This window comes from Onychostoma macrolepis, chromosome 18 (assembly GCF_012432095.1).
Source record: "Onychostoma macrolepis isolate SWU-2019 chromosome 18, ASM1243209v1, whole genome shotgun sequence".
Taxonomy (NCBI): Eukaryota; Metazoa; Chordata; class Actinopteri; order Cypriniformes; family Cyprinidae; genus Onychostoma; species Onychostoma macrolepis.
Genome location: NC_081172.1, coordinates 12,064,090 through 12,080,290, shown reverse-complemented (window position 1 = coordinate 12,080,290; position 16,201 = coordinate 12,064,090). Strand labels below are relative to the sequence as shown.

The 16,201-nt window shown below is 37.5% G+C and overlaps 1 long non-coding RNA gene across 1 annotated transcript; it reads right to left on the bottom strand.

The window, feature by feature from the left end:
- Positions 1-5,171: 5,171 nt before the first annotated feature.
- LOC131524143 (uncharacterized) lies at positions 5,172-6,745 on the bottom strand. The gene is made up of 3 exons (XR_009266929.1): positions 6,594-6,745; positions 6,207-6,404; positions 5,172-5,235 (listed from the first exon to the last, which is right to left on the bottom strand). It is a non-coding gene; the product is annotated as an uncharacterized LOC131524143 (long non-coding RNA).
- Positions 6,746-16,201: the final 9,456 nt, after the last annotated feature.

Below are 16,201 nucleotides of genomic sequence, written 5' to 3'. Positions count from 1 at the left end.
CCCATATCAGTAGGAGCATCTGTTTTATTCACTCAATATCACTTATTCTTTCTGTGTTTTCATTGGCACCATGAACCACTGAACCAGATTAGGCAAGATAGTAAATAGTTTAAAGGGAAATTATTTGGACCAGAAAATATTTTACTGGCACCAGAGCCAGACTGACTCACTGGAAGGAAGCAATGTGGAAACTCTAAAGATTTCAAAACAACTTCATTGAATTCATTGAGATCAACATATTTGTAGGTGAGAATATATAACATTATATAAATGCAAATAGAAACATTATAGCACAAACCTTACCTCACCTCTGATGATCTAATTTCAAAGCAAAGTAATTCACTGAATGTAGGTAAACCTAAAAAATATATATTGTCTTTCTCTGGCAAAGACAAAATAAATAATGTACAAAATATACAAATAATACAATAAATAATGATTAAAAAACACTAATATCGTTCAGTAAGAAATTTAAGGTATCAAACTTTTGTGCAAAATACAGAAAAAAATGGTGCAGTGTTTGAAACTATTTTCACTCAGAAATTGCTAGCATTTACAAATAAGTAGTAATACAAATAATTACTAATAAATAGCAAGTAACACTTACATAAACATTACACTTTAAAAAGACTTTGTGAAATATACTCCAATCATTTTTGTTTTTACATCTTTTAAAAATCTTTTTGTTTCTTTTTTCAGTGCTCTATGATCTTCTTACATCCAAAAATGGGCATAAGCCATAATTTACATGCAATAAAACCCCCACAATGCTTATAAGCAGCAGGCGATTCCTGTGTTGTCCTAATAAGGGCTGAAACATCTGTTGATCTCTTCTGCATACCAGAATGCACCGTTCATGCAGCAGGTAAAGAGCCTTTTATAAGCTCACACCTGTTTTGTGAAAAGCTAGTTGGATCCAATGTGTTGTTTGCGTTCTTGGTGTGTAAAGTGCTTGTTTGGATCGGACCTCTCCTGAGCCATGACTGATGTTCCTGTGAAGAGCGCGGCTCGGCAGTGCATTAAGTCAAAGTCCCGAAAAAGCCCCCTCTCCATGTTGTTGGATGGACTCGAGTCCCATCATAAATCCTTTTACAACAAACTCCATAAACCTCTTTGGTGCCTAAATATTTATGGATGCCTGCGGTTCCCCCTGAGGGCTGTTTCGTGTCAGAAGCTCAACCCAGCTCTAATGCACCTGGATCCGATCCAGACCTCTTATCTGAGGCTCGTGGTGAAGACTTCGATCCAGCAAGGTTAGGGTGGTCCGCCGTTAGCCACTAGCATCTTCCTTATGGAGAGAAATGGGGAACACACACGTGGGGATGAGCAATAAATTAAAGGGTTAGAGTGCGGGATTCGCCATGCAGCTGTTCCCCTTTTCCGCCACAGCAGTCCAGGCCATTCCCCGGCTCTCTCCACCACTCAGCTGGGCTCTAGTGACCTGGCAAACACAACCCACGCTGAGTGAACTCTATGGACCAAACAAACAAACAGGCTGTTCCTTGTAAAGGCCCCGCAGTCACTGCCAAGGAAAGCAGAGTAGCCTGGGGGTCAATGTTTTCAGGACTGCACCGGAGGAAACATCATAGCTCTAAAAGGGCTTGGTGAAAGCCAGATGATTTCACGCTTGGACTGAATTCTCACCAGCCCTGCCGTGATGCGAGCCGTGCAGAACCACCACTACACAGGATACAGAGATCAAATGCAACACTGGAAACAGATATATTGTGGTATATCCTAATAAGATAAACGGCCTTTATAAGAATACTAATGGAACTACTATGCCTATGGTCAAAGTCAACGAATGCTATGAATTCAGGGTGTTTAATGCCATTTTTAAATGCATTTATCTTTGGAACCACTGGAAAAAAGCCAACCATGGGTACATTTTTACTTTTAAATTAATGGATTATTTATTTAACTACTTGTTATTCATTTATTGTAATGTTATGCAAAAATCAAACCCAGAATGGATGTCATTTACACTCTTTAGTAAGTCATCATCAAATCTTACCAAATAAAATATTACCAATAAAAGATTATGATGGACTGCCGACCAGCAGCAAATGGGGGAAAATTTTGTTTTTGCTACTGAATAATTGCACATTTAGTTGTTTCATTGTAAGTGTCATTCACACAAATTACACATGTGCCTATTATTTAGTTTCCTTGAAACTGAAGGTGTTAATCAGCAGAGTTAACTGATAATAATTAGGAGATTAATCACGATTTTAACCGACTGACAGCCCTACATAGCTGAGTTAAATCTAATACATGCTTCACATACTGATGAACCAACAGAAGTACTAGCAGTATTTCCACATATGCAAATCCTTCAAAGTGATGGAAAACACAGCAACATGTACATTAGCCAGTGCTCTTTTAATCTAAGATCAATGACTGGAAACAAAACCTACGGGCTGACACCGAGAACACCTAAAACAACAAGTCGTAACGCTCGCTGGCCTACAAGTGGATGAAGTTTATGGAACACATTCTTGAGCGCATATGGGGCAAAGCACCACTCGTTTCTCCAAAAGGGTGTGTGTGTGAACTGAGCAGCACTTCCCTTCCTGCACTACACGTTCAGCAGGCCCGTGAATCCTCTTGCCTCCTCCCAGTGCGGTGATTACTGCCGTTTACCCTCTTTAATATGTGTAATTCTCATTTTCTCTGACTGGTGAGTAAGAGGCCTCGAGGGAAAAGCGCACTCTGTGGCAGACTGCCAAAGCCCTCCTTTAGAAAAGACTCCCCTCCCGTTCCCCCCGCACACCCCCGTGCGTAGTCAGAACAAGCATGACAGTAAGTGACTGGCTGGATATGTTATTATGATAATTGCACTTTTTTCTGGGCATTGCTGATAACTTGATTACACGATGGCTATTGTTATGGCTTTCACACATCCCTCAAAGTGACATTTACAAAAAGGTTGAGGCCCTGACAGGCTAAATGGCTTTAGTTCGCAACAGGAAGAGAGACCAAAGGTCACAATGGGCATCACACGATGAATACTTATGCAATTTACACAGCACGACAGCCCGTCCGGCAGAGCTGCCAAAACATACCGTTGACAGACACTAAGTATAGATGTAAACTGCGCATCTGTATTTGATACACGCAGAGAGGGCTTCTTACTGTCTCTTCAAAGGGATAGTTGAATAAACTGCTGATTATTTCTTTCATACGAAGAGTTTTTCCATCTGCCTCTCTGAGCTGTGATGAGAAGCATGTGTTCTGAACAATAATGGTCAAACTGACCAACCACTCAGTGAGAGAATATTCCCATAACCACTCTGTGGTAAGAACCAGTGAACTGGATTTGCACGCTGGGCTGGCCTGGGAGAGATCGCTTTCAAATGAATTGTGAAATCATCAGCTCAAATGGTTTGGCTAAACAGCAAGAGAGAGAGAGAGTCGCTTTAATAAGGCACCACAACAGTAGCTTGACTCATTCTGAACTGCATCCAAAACCACATATATTGGCACTTTACAGCAATACGCCATTGGCACGAGCGTTCCTTTAAAATGGAATCAAATCACTGCGTGGGTTTTTTAAACAAATACGAGAGGGATGGCGATTGAAACGCCAGGAAGCGCTGCGTATAAGAGGTGGCTGTCCCTGCTTTCCTCCCTCTCATGGTCTGTACTTTTCATCCAAGGTTTACATTACGCTGCACAGAAAGGCCAGTGTAAAAGCACAGAAGCCTGATGACAGAACCGCCAAGAATGTTGACCTTACCGCCATTGGTAATGTTTCACTGGAGTTCCCTTAATAAAGGGGTGAAATAATTTCCACCAAAAGCGGTCGGAGGTGATGACAGTTCAGATTAATGCACTCTGTAACGCCGCCAGAATAACAACTGCTCCCGCATGCATCATGAAAAAGCAGCAAGTTTGGCAGGAGGCGAGAGCTGCCAGGTCCACAAACTCATGCATATTTGGGTCTGTGAACATCTGCCAGCACAAATAATTTACTGCACCACCCCCCCCATCCATCCTTCTCCTCTCACTAACGGGTGCTAGATCCCCCTTGACAAGCCTGTTCCAAGTTGCGAGGAAAACGCCTGTCATATGTGCTCACAAGGATGCATACGCAAATACCTAAACATATGGGCGCACACATGGGAAGAAAGTTAGCGATTTATGCGGTTATAGAGATGTTGTATACATAACAAGCCAAAACAATTTTTTGTGCAAACTATAGATGAGTTAATGGCTGTAAATAGAACAAAATATCCTGTAAGGGCACAAGCACTGACATATGCTCTCACAACAGGGCTGCTCTGTTAATGATGGAGGATGGCTGGGAACACCCAATCCTCCTCAGCAGCCTCCAATACAGTTCCACTGCTTCCCGCGTTGCATGAAAAGAGCAGGTCCACAGACAATGGCCCCAAATAACTTTGTCATAAATTGTGATAAATTATTAAATCAAGTGTAGTGATGCACCAATAGTAAAATTCTGTCCGATAACAATAAAAGAATATTTTTCTTTTTTACATTTTGTCATTTTATTTTCAGGCTGATCGCTGATCTATGGCCAATATTAAAATTCTTTACTATGCTATTTTTCTATACAATTTTGTCCAAATTAATAAAAAATAAAACACTGAAAGCTAAAATCAGTTGTAAATGCTAAAGGTGAAGGCATAGTATCATTAGAATACCAAAACAAAACAAAAAAAAAATCGATATTCACTTTCAGATTTGCAAAAAATTGCATTTAACAGTGTAATCAAACTATTAGGATTTTAAAGATTTAAAGATAAACTTTACGTTTTACAAGTCAAAGATAATTGTAATGTAAATGTAAAAATACAAAAAAGATTATTATATTTATTATATTAATATATTATATTTTAAATAAAATTACTTTTATGAATCTATAGATAGCTAGATAGATAGATAGATAGATATAAACAATGACATTTCTTGAAGTGTTTTCTTTGTGAATAAAGTATATATAAAAAGTGTATATAAAGAGTGCTTGTGTGTATATATATTTTATTTTCTGTATTTTAACATTTACTGTTGGTAAAGGTTCAAAAAAGTAAATTAGCATCATTTGTTTTATATGCAATTAAATTAATAGATGTTTAAGTGTGAATCAAGTGTCCAAGAACTTTCTGTAGCCACTGTACATAGAGCAGAACTAATGGCTTTGTGCTCACCAAAGTAGTCCCATAGCAGGCCGACGATCAGCAGAAGCCCAAAGAGGCCTATATATCCGGTGAGCTGAGGAGAGACAGATAAAACAAACTTTGCAGGCAGGCAGGCAGACAGGCTCGGTGTTCCAGTCCAAAGGTATCAGATGATTAAACATCTTGGGGGGACTTATTATTATTCAAAACGTTCTTGGCTAACAGACGCCGAATAAATCATTAATGCCCTCTACCCAAATACCTGCGGTTTCATTCAGATCACACATAAGCGCTATGATGCAGAGGGCAGAAGTGCTTCCAGACAAAAGCAGCGACATAACAGTGATCTTCCATGCCCACCTTAAGCCTGACCACAACAGATCGCATTTAATAAAGGGCCCTTCCATTGCTTGTGCTCCCTCTAATCCAGCTGGGCAGGGATGGGTTGAGCCCAACACTAGTTCATTCTTGCTCAAGGGCACCTCTATTTCTCCAGCATGGCTAAGCTAGCAGCCGTTATTAGGAACATCTGGACACTCCAATCCAGCGCTTAACGATGGGGGGATTTTACAACAATAAATTCAGCAGATGTTGCGGGGCAAGAGTAAATATTTGTAAAGACATCAGTGATTTTCCAACGTGCTCCTCTGGTGATCCGCAGGGGAGGGTACATTCCGGATTACTGCTCTCCTGCTAACATACCTCCCGTCCAGAGCTAAACTGTTCGATAAATCCTTACCCTACTTCAACTCTACAGCAACAGCTTTTAAAGACGTCCACTATCTGTAAAACTCTGAGAAACCGATGTTATACATACAGTATACAGTATATATATATTGGGCTAGGCTAAAAACACGTTTAATTTAATGCTCTTTAGTGTATTTGGAGAGAGTCTTGCAGATGTTTGCCCTTCCTCCCAAACCACATACTTATTAATTTGTTCTTACGCTTAAAAAATATTCAGTAGATCCCAGCTGTAACCTCAGTGGAAATCTGTGGGAAAGAAACTTCAGCTTTGCTAACTCACACACTGTTATCCACATTACACTTAGCCAAAGTACTAACCCTGCCTCCCCTGAGCGCCCACAGGCTGTGGGTCAATTCCAGGCCACCTCCAGCCAAACCCACAGGGAGTGGAGCCTGTCAATGTGCAAACCGACAGTGCTGAGGTCTGTGGTTTACAGGGGGGTCACAGTACTGACTCTGTCTCCACTCTCCACTGCACCTCAGCTATCTCCACACGCACGGCAAACTCAACGGAACCTGAGCAACAACAATCAGGCCATAACCAATGATCTATTAATATACATTACTTTATGTAATGATATGCACATGTGTAAACATTTCTCAATGTTATCAGCCTGAACACTTTTGCTGTTTAAATAAATGTTTTGTTTAATTGTCTCTCATTTACCATGTAGCCAATGACTGATGTTACACTGACACACTTACCTTAATTCAATCCTTCTTTAGAGCACCAACAATTCATCAGCCTTTGTTTAAAGCAGCAACACAAGTGCTGTAGTTTTTGAGGCTGCCATCTGCTGGGGTGATACAAACCGTCTCACTGATAGAAACATGTCTCACTGCAATACAAGCCTGCTCTCTGCTGGAGAAAAGAAGTACAGCAGATAAATAATAATAATCATAATAAACATTTTAGTCTATGCTAGATAGCTCAAATAGGGAAAGCTAGAGCAGGAATATTTATATATGGAACTCATAATTATTATTATTATTTAAATTATAATTATTATTTACATTTAACATTAACAAGTTGTATAAATTAGACATTAATTAACAAGGATAATGAAAAAATTATTGTATATATTAGTGTAATTATAAAGGCAGTAATCTAAATTAATAAATAAGGTAAAAAGTGTGTATTGTTAGTGGATGATATATAATGCAATAACTAATGTTAATGACATTATTTTTAAGTGTTACCGAAATTAAATGCTGGATTTAAGCTGTTCAACTCACCTCAACAAAAGAAAATTATTCAGAAAATTTCATCTTCTCCTAGAGTAAATGAAGCAAATTCATTCTCACCTGAACATGCAATCACACACACATAGCCTACTACATGAATTCACGTGCAACCTATTTTTAAGGTAATTTTTCCTTGTGTTTTGCAGGTGGATAATCACCTTCTCAAGCAAATTTCTTTTTTCACCCCTAAAGTCACTCATCGGGAAATCTGCATTTCAATTCACCGACAAATTTGTGGCACAAAGGCTCAATCAAAGTTTCAGGATCACAGGAGGATCAGAGTGATGAAAACTTGTAGAGGATCCGAGATGAAAGGGGCAGACGAGACCGCTTGTAAAGGTGACATTAGAGGCTGTTTTTACCCTGTATGCAGACTAATGAGGAGCGAAAGACAAAGAGACAGAGAGAGAGCACTGTCAAGCATATTTTTCCTCTTCAAACACTCAGAACCGCCCATACAGAGCTTTTACACACCCCCATGTACTTCAAAAGGCCCAATTCTTCATTCTCCTAAAGAGGTGAGCTGCCTTATTTTTAGTCCCAGTCTTCATTAAAACATCCTGATGATGCTTCATACAGCCTGTTCTTTTATGCCATTATCAATGTCATCCTTTCAGCGCTACACACCAGCATGTGATAAAAAGCGTTCTGTTAGGGTCTACTTTGAAGTGCTATGCTACGCAAACTATGAATCTCCAAAGCATAGCATAGACTGCTGAACAACTCTGACGTCTCATTAAAGAGTCTCAGGCGTAGACTGACATGTATCTCATAATTGCTCCTTGATCGATTGCTACTTGAGTGACATCCAAATCCATCTCACACATTAATGCCTTCAAAGGGCTAGTAGTGTTCTAGTCTCTAAAACAATACAAGTAGTGAAGACAACGGTGCTCTGCAAGACCCACAGCAGCCCTTTCAATCTCAAAAACAGCATTTTTAACTTTCTAAAGAGCATGGCTTCCATTAAAACCACAGATGCCTCTCAAAACATGTCTACAGTACTTTAAGAAAGAGGATGTGATGCAAGACGGGTGGGAGCCAGTGAATCTCTGGACGTCCACATCTCAACACTCTTCCACTGCAGCACTCCCATAGGAAACAGATGACAGGTTAAACTGTCTTTTTTCACTCTCTAAAGCCATTCGAAATCATTTTCAGTAAGGATTACCAAATGTGGCCATCTCTGGCTGAAACAAATGAACACAGATGTAGTTTTCCATTTAACAGCCTGTTTATTTTTTGCAGATTTCTCCCTCCGGAGGAGAGTGGTTTGATCTTTTAAGTTGTAATTGATGGTGGAGACCACAGCCCCTTTCTGCGGCAAAAGTATTTTCCAAAACAAATGATCAGTCATGCACACATAAACACACCAATGAACCACACACCCACACACATACTCATTTACAGTATGTACTAAGATCCAAAAAATGCATGCATGTTTAAAATGTTGAATTTTTCCAATTTTCGTCATTACAAAATTACATCATCAGCATAAGAATGTGAGGGAACTGCACAATGACAACAAGACAGGACTGTGATCTCACTCACTCTCCAATTACTAAGGCACCTCTGGGAATTGAACCTCTGTCTATCTGTGGAGCCCTAGTCTTCAACCACTAGGTCACCACCCCATGCCACAGAAAACTGGATAAAGTTACAGCTTCCTGAATAATGTAGAAATGTCCATGCTTGTGTTTTGTTAAGTTGGTTCTGTGAGGCAACAGCAAGATACATCCTGTTGGTTAGAGTTAAATTACCATCCTGACTAAAATGAGAGCAAACACTGACTTGAGACCTTTTCTAACATGTAATTCTTTTCGAGGAGTTTAACTTGTAGAGACACAGTTTAATTGTTATTTGGAGTGTAAAAGATGTGATTTTTTATATTTTTATGAAATGTCAGTGCTCAACCATAACTGAGCATTTAATAGCAGGCTACGTTTCCACTCCTTGAAATCACTTGACAAGAAAAAGTCCTATTTCGTATTGAAAAAAATAAGCTTTTTTTAATTCCAAAAATAGCTAATAGTTGTTAATTTTTTCACAATTGTGAACCATAATTTTCCACTTGCTATTGGGGAAAGGGAAAATAACTTATTCTAGAGTGTTTTATTGGACAATATATGAATATATCCTTAAGTCCACGATATGTCATCAAAATGTCCTAAAAAAGAAAGACTTTTTTGAAATTGGATTTTTGAAAATGACCTTTCATGCAGTGTGTAACACAGCTCTAAGTGAATGAAAATATCCTGCAAAGTTTTAAATCTGAAAGTGCACCGTGTATAAAGTTATTGTCTCTCAAAAGAAAGAGTCGACTCTGAATCATTGAAACGAGTCGTTTTTAAAATGAATCCCAAGCCGTTTCATGTTGACATCAACATGAAACATTAGCATATTGCCCGCCCACTTGTTGGTCTTTGCGTTGGTCTGAGGCCCCGTTTACACTAGTGTGTTTTCGTTTTAAAACGCATAACTTTTGCTACGGTTACGCCTATCGTTTACACCACTTCTGCGTTTTCAAGGTCGAAAACGGAGACTTTTGAAAACGCTGCAGACCCCATTTTAGTTTGAAAGCTCCGGGGTTGCGTTTCAGTGTAAACGGAGCAAAACGGAGACTTTTGAAAACGATGGCGTGGCTGCCACTGATCTATAATAGAGAACATTATATATAGATCAGTGGTGGCTGCCCACATTCTCTCTGCATATCCTTGACGACCGTGTAAACAATAACATCATGCTGGTTGATGTACCCATAGATATGTGTTGGTAGATTCTCCATTCGACCGCTCCAAGCACGCAGACGCGTCCGCCATCTAAATAATAGGGATCTACCTATATATATCTATGGTTGTACCTGCATAAATGGTCATGTGACATGCGTTTTAGGTTGTGTAGTGTAAACTGAGATCGTTACTGAAACGCAGCGGAAACACCAGTGTAAACGGGATCGTTTTCATTCTAAAACGCTGTTTTAAAACGAAAACGGGGCCTGAATGAAAATGCAAATTCATTCTTTGCCACTAGGTGAAGCTTTTGCAATAAAAACAAATAGCTGTTTCCCTGGTAACGCTGTACACAAAGCAGCACTGCGCTCACAAACACTGCTTTATCAGGCGTTACAGGCATGATGCAATGAAAATGAGACCAATCGGACCAATCACCGCAGATTAGCATCACTCAAAGGAGGGGTGAGCGAATCGTCGTTGAGCAAGGTAATAAAAAAAATAGATGCATAAGACAATGAAAGTGTTTTTTGACCTTGCATGCATGTCAACCTGTTGTTGGGGACTACCAAAACCAAAATATGAACCTTTCATTACCCATAAGAGGGTTACTTTAAATCTGCTAAACAAATTATTGCCAGCTTTTGGCAAACACTAGCATATATAGATGGTTTCAAAGCTAACTAAAAGCAAGAAAACTCTAGACATTTCACAGTCATTTTCAAAAAAAAAAGAAGATCTCTTGCTCTTGACAGTTTCTAACAAGATCTCTGAGGATTTGACAGATGATTGCCTCATTATGTGGTTTATGTAATGAGAGAGATGTGGGGGAGAGCCTGATACAGAAACCCTGCTGTAAAAGTATTACAGCAGAACGGGCTCAAACCTGACAACAGCCTGATGGGATAAAAACAAAGTCATCTCACATAATCAGGACTGGAATATATCGTCAACATTTCTGTCAGCAGAGTATATAAGCCAGCGATGCTATAAATACATCCCATATGCCCTGTGGTTGCGTCGTTCCAGTGTTTCACACACTAATGTGAGGGTTTGGGGTGAAGAGCGCTCTAACTCTCTTCTCCCATTACAGCGGTGCTGTAACAGATAGGGAATGTCAGCGCCTTGTGAGACGTGTGAATGTGGGATGTCTTCTCCTCCAGGCGTGTGTAATTTGTGCTGGGCAGGGACAGAAGCGGAGAGAATGAGAACAGGGCCTTGATCCATTGGTGGTTAACCGTAGCTTAATGAGGGGGAAAAACAGTGACGCAACCCTCAACTCAGATGTCACAAAGCTCTAAGAAGCACTTGAATGGCCACAGCAGGACTAATTTTAACACGGCCGGCATGATCAGAGACAGACATACTGACACCATGACCGAAGAATCTTACCAAGAGATGTGATACCACTGTGAAACACTATCCCCAATACAGACAGTTTAAAGAGTAAAATGGTTTTCTCTGATGCTGCTTTCCTGGACATTATATGAAAAGGGTCGTAATAAAACAATTCCTACATTAAAAATGCTGAACTAAGCTCTTCATTGTCATGAAATGCCAAATAAATGTAATAAATGAAAATAAATGTAGAATTTATTTTATATGAATACATTTTCATGTATTATACAGAAATTTATATATATATATATATATATATATATATATATATATATATATATAATTTACGTTATTATTTACAAATATTACATCAATGATATATATATATATATATATTTTTTTATGCATGTGTGTGTGTGTGTATAAATATATATATATATTTGCAAATAAACTTGCAACTTGGTTTATTTTTTAGATTTACTTTATTACTTTATATTTATTTTTGTAATTTTCCAATATTTTCAATGCTGATCTCCATTAGGTTTTCATTAACAAATTACTGTAATACATTTTCAATTTAATTTTAATAAATCAACTAATACATTTAAATTAACATCAAATACTGCTATGATGTATAAATACGTGTAAAATGATGAAAAATATATATATTTATATAAATAACTAAATATTTATTCATACTACATATACTATATATAAACACAGTATAGTATAAATATACTACATATAAACTATATATTGAGTTATTTATATAGAAGTTTTACAAAAATAAGTTTTATATGAAGAGTTGCAAAGTCAGATGCAAAAGCCATTTGAAATTTTCTTCTAAAAAGAGCAGTTTTATCAGGCTTCTATGTGTAGGTTCAGTAATTTCACTTTAATGCCAATGAAGACATTCTTTTCATTGCCATTAAAGTGAAATAACTGAACATAAAATATAAATTTATAAATCAAATATAAATATACACTGTAAAAAGTGATGTTGACTTAACTTAAAAAATGAGGAAACCCGTTGCCTTAAAATTATTAAGTAAATAATAATTTTAAAAAAAAGTTAAGTGAACTTGACAATTCACTTAACTTATTTTTATAAATTATTACTTAATAATTTTAAGGCAACGGGTTTCCTCACACTGTAAAAAGTGATAAGTTGACTTAACTTGAAACCCGTTGCCTTAAAATGATTAAGTAAATAATAATTTTTAAAAAAAAAAGTTAAGTAAACTTTAAAATTTTAAGGCAACAGGTTTCAAGTTACATCAACTTATCACTATTTACAGTGTAACTTATAAAATAAATGTTATACATTTTTTTGGCCTTACAGTAATGAGAATGAGTTTCTAGCATCCTGCAACAGGTGTAGAGCAGGGAAAGTGCCAGTCAAACACCCAGAAAAAAAAGAGCAATGAAAAGGAGGTGAAGCCAGCACCAAACCCGAGCAAATTTGAACTCTTCACCTTTGATATTACAGTTAGCTATATGCAAAGACAAAAAACTGGGGGTTCTGTTTTCAAGGGTTAAACACGTCTTGTTTTTCAAATGAATCTGACCAGTGCAGGAGCAAAACTTACAGAGGTCACGCCCCCTCAGGGGAAGAGGTGGGGCCGTCAGCAGTCAGTATATGTTAGCGGACTGTTAAAAGCGATCACCACACTGTGATCTCTAAGCACACAGTAATATGAGACAAACCAAGTGGGCATCTGGTTCTGGTTAGTGCTTTGGAAATCTGATTAAAGGAAAATTTCCAGGCACATTGAAAAGTATTCACCGTAATTACTGAGAACAGCTTAGACAGATCAGACCACAAAGAACTAAACATGAAACCAATGTTGTGGTTCGCTCCTCTATTAAATATGAGACACAATAATAGCTAGGGAGGGAAGTGGGTCTCAAGTGAACAAATTGAGGTGGATGGTGGGGATTTAGGCTGTATTTGGGGAGGGTCAGGGTTCCTTCAAAATTAATGGGGTATTATGTTCCTTTCCTGTGCAAAATCTTCAGACATCAGTGGAATAAAACTTTAACGCAGTGCCAAAAAGCTCTTCTCAGTGTCATGAGCTTTGATAAACTATAGTTACAACATGAACAGCCAAGCCAAGAAACTGAATGAAACCACAATGACCACAGTCAGTTCATCATAGAACAGAAAAAAAGAAGAAAAAAACAGGTCTGTGCAAGCGTGAGGCTCAGCCAAACCTCAGTGTAGACAATAAATCGTATTAGCACAAATAAAAATCTTGATGGATGACTGTGTTGAGGTCAGTGTTTAACAACAAGTCTCTCATTTTTCTGTTGAGTGCTGAAATCAAAACCATATGCTGAGTGTTTGTGCAGTCTGTGTATTGGGGTTTATTTTCAGGCCTCTTCATGAAAAAAAAAAAAAAGCACAACTAAGAAAAGCTTTTTTTTGCCAAGACCAAGGGATAGATTTCATTAAGTACATAAACATTGTCTTCCACTTTACAGATGTCGATTCTTCTGCCTAATTAATACAAAACCCCAATAATATGAGTTTTTAGGACATCAGAGATGATGACTACTCACCACCCTACACTCATTTTCACAGCAAAATATTTACCCTAGAGAACACAAATCCCCTGCCATTTTCCATCAAAAGGCAACCGTGTAGTACAGAACACAAGAGGGCAGTCTGATCCCTTCACTTTAAAGAACATGGCTTTGTACACGGTCTGATGAAACGGACTGTAATTAGAGCGCTGTGGCTCACAAGCACTGGATCAGAAGGGTCTCGAGGAGTATCATCCTGAGCGTTTTTATGAAACAGCTGAAGTGTAGATGTGAGGGGGGTTGCTTGTTTTGTTTTTTGTTTTTCTGCAGATGAAAGAAAGCCATATAGGTTTGGAATGACATGAATAAATGATGTTCATTGTCCAGCATGAGAACATTGGATAATCCAAAATACAATTTAGCAACACACCGATGTATCGGCCAATAATCGGCATCAGCCGAATAATGAAAACAGTGAAAACAATAATGAAAAACAATGGATAACTCTTAAATAATAGGGTACAATGGGGCTAAAGGCACACCCTAAGAAAAAAAAAGTGCTTTTTACTGCGCCTAAAGTGTATGAATGCAGAAAAAATATACTTTTGTATTGAACATTTATGGAACAACAGATTTTGTGAGAAAATAAATCATGCAAGTCGTTTATTTTGTTTAAAAATCTTATAAATGTATGAGGTGGCAAGGGGGGCCTTTTACCCCACACATGGGGCAAACAGCACATAGTATTGATACAAATACTTTAGCTAAAATAATGTTTGTTTTTTTATAATGTCTAAGTTAATACTTGTTCAGAACAATCACTTTAGCAAAGTCTGTGCTATTTTCTGTTTATTTTGATAAATAAAAGTATCAATTTTTGTTCAATAAATATACTGTCATTAAAATATGTTAATATAAAACATATTTTAAAAAACAGAAACAAAATCATTTTAAAAAGTAAAGATTCTGAAAGTATTGAAGGAGATCCTATAATAATTTAATTTAGATTTAAAGTAGTAACAAATTATATTTTATTATATGATATGATTAATATCATGTTTTTAAATATGATGGTTTCATTCTAAACATGGTGATTATCTCTAGGATGGACACCCAGCATAATATATGATAGGGTATTTACCATCTGAATCTAACCATGTCATGTCAACAAATGGAAAAGTCAGCCTTAAAATAATTATGTTAATTATTGTGCCTTTAGCCACAACAGCAAGGGTGCTTTTTACCCCAAATACCACACTTTTACATATTCTTTAGTTATTTAAAAACTGTTGCTTTAATTATCTTAGAAAAAACTGAAAATCATTAAGAAGACCTTTGTCTCAAAATATATTCAATAATTTTAGCGATTCTCATTTGCTGCTTAAGCTAAAATCTACAATATTTTAATAAACATCAAATATTAGACCAAGCACAAAATCAACTTTGCACTGCTGCCCACGATAGCGTCTAGGATCAGCCACATTTGCACGTGCATCTTGAAAATCAGTTGTTTTGGAAAGTGCTACGCCAAGTTTTTCTGCCATGTAGTGGTTTACAGGAAAATAATATCATTTTACTGTTAAACTCTGTTCAAACCTTTGTTAGTAAGCCTGCATTGTTGTGTGTCTGTGTGTGTTTTTTTTTTAAATTAAGTGGCACGTACAATATTCCAAAATAATATACAAAAAGTTGACAATCTTTTGCAAGAGCAATTAGCTCAAAATGAAAATTCTGTCACTCACCCCTCTTTTGTCCGGGAAAGACAAGAATGATGGCTGAGAGAATAATGATTACAACTGTCAAGCACTACATAAAGTGCCATAAAATTGCACACAAACCTCATTGGTTCGCGGGTATCGTCAATGTGGCAGTTTTTAATATATATGTGTGTGTGTGTGTGTGTGTGTGTGTAAGGGATAATCAACGGCTAGCTGTGCATTAAACGATTTGAATGCAAGACGTGGAGCCGAAGAACCGCCCGACGCGCAGGGGAGGTCATGGTCATTTCCCAGCATTCACATATTAAAGATGTTAACAATATTTGTGCTGCAATATTTGACCGGAACGATAAAAATGACGGTTATTTTCGTCTCTATTACTATTCAACTGTAACTGTATGTTACTATGGTTACCAATGTTTATAGGAAACGCATTAATATAGAACGTGATTAAACTGACCTGGAACTACCTGTGCAGTTCAACTAATTTAATCAACACCTGCCAGCCAATCAGAATCGAATATTCAGACAGACCATGGCACATATATATATATATATATATATATATATATATATATATATGTGTGTGTGTGTGTGTGTGTGTGTGTGTGTGTGTGTATGTATATATTTAAACATTTATCTTTATTTTATTTATCTCAGTTGCTACAACAGGTAGAATGGCTTATTAACTTTACATCAGAAATCTGTCACCCCTCTACATATATTACTCAACCATTAGAATCACACACTTGACCTT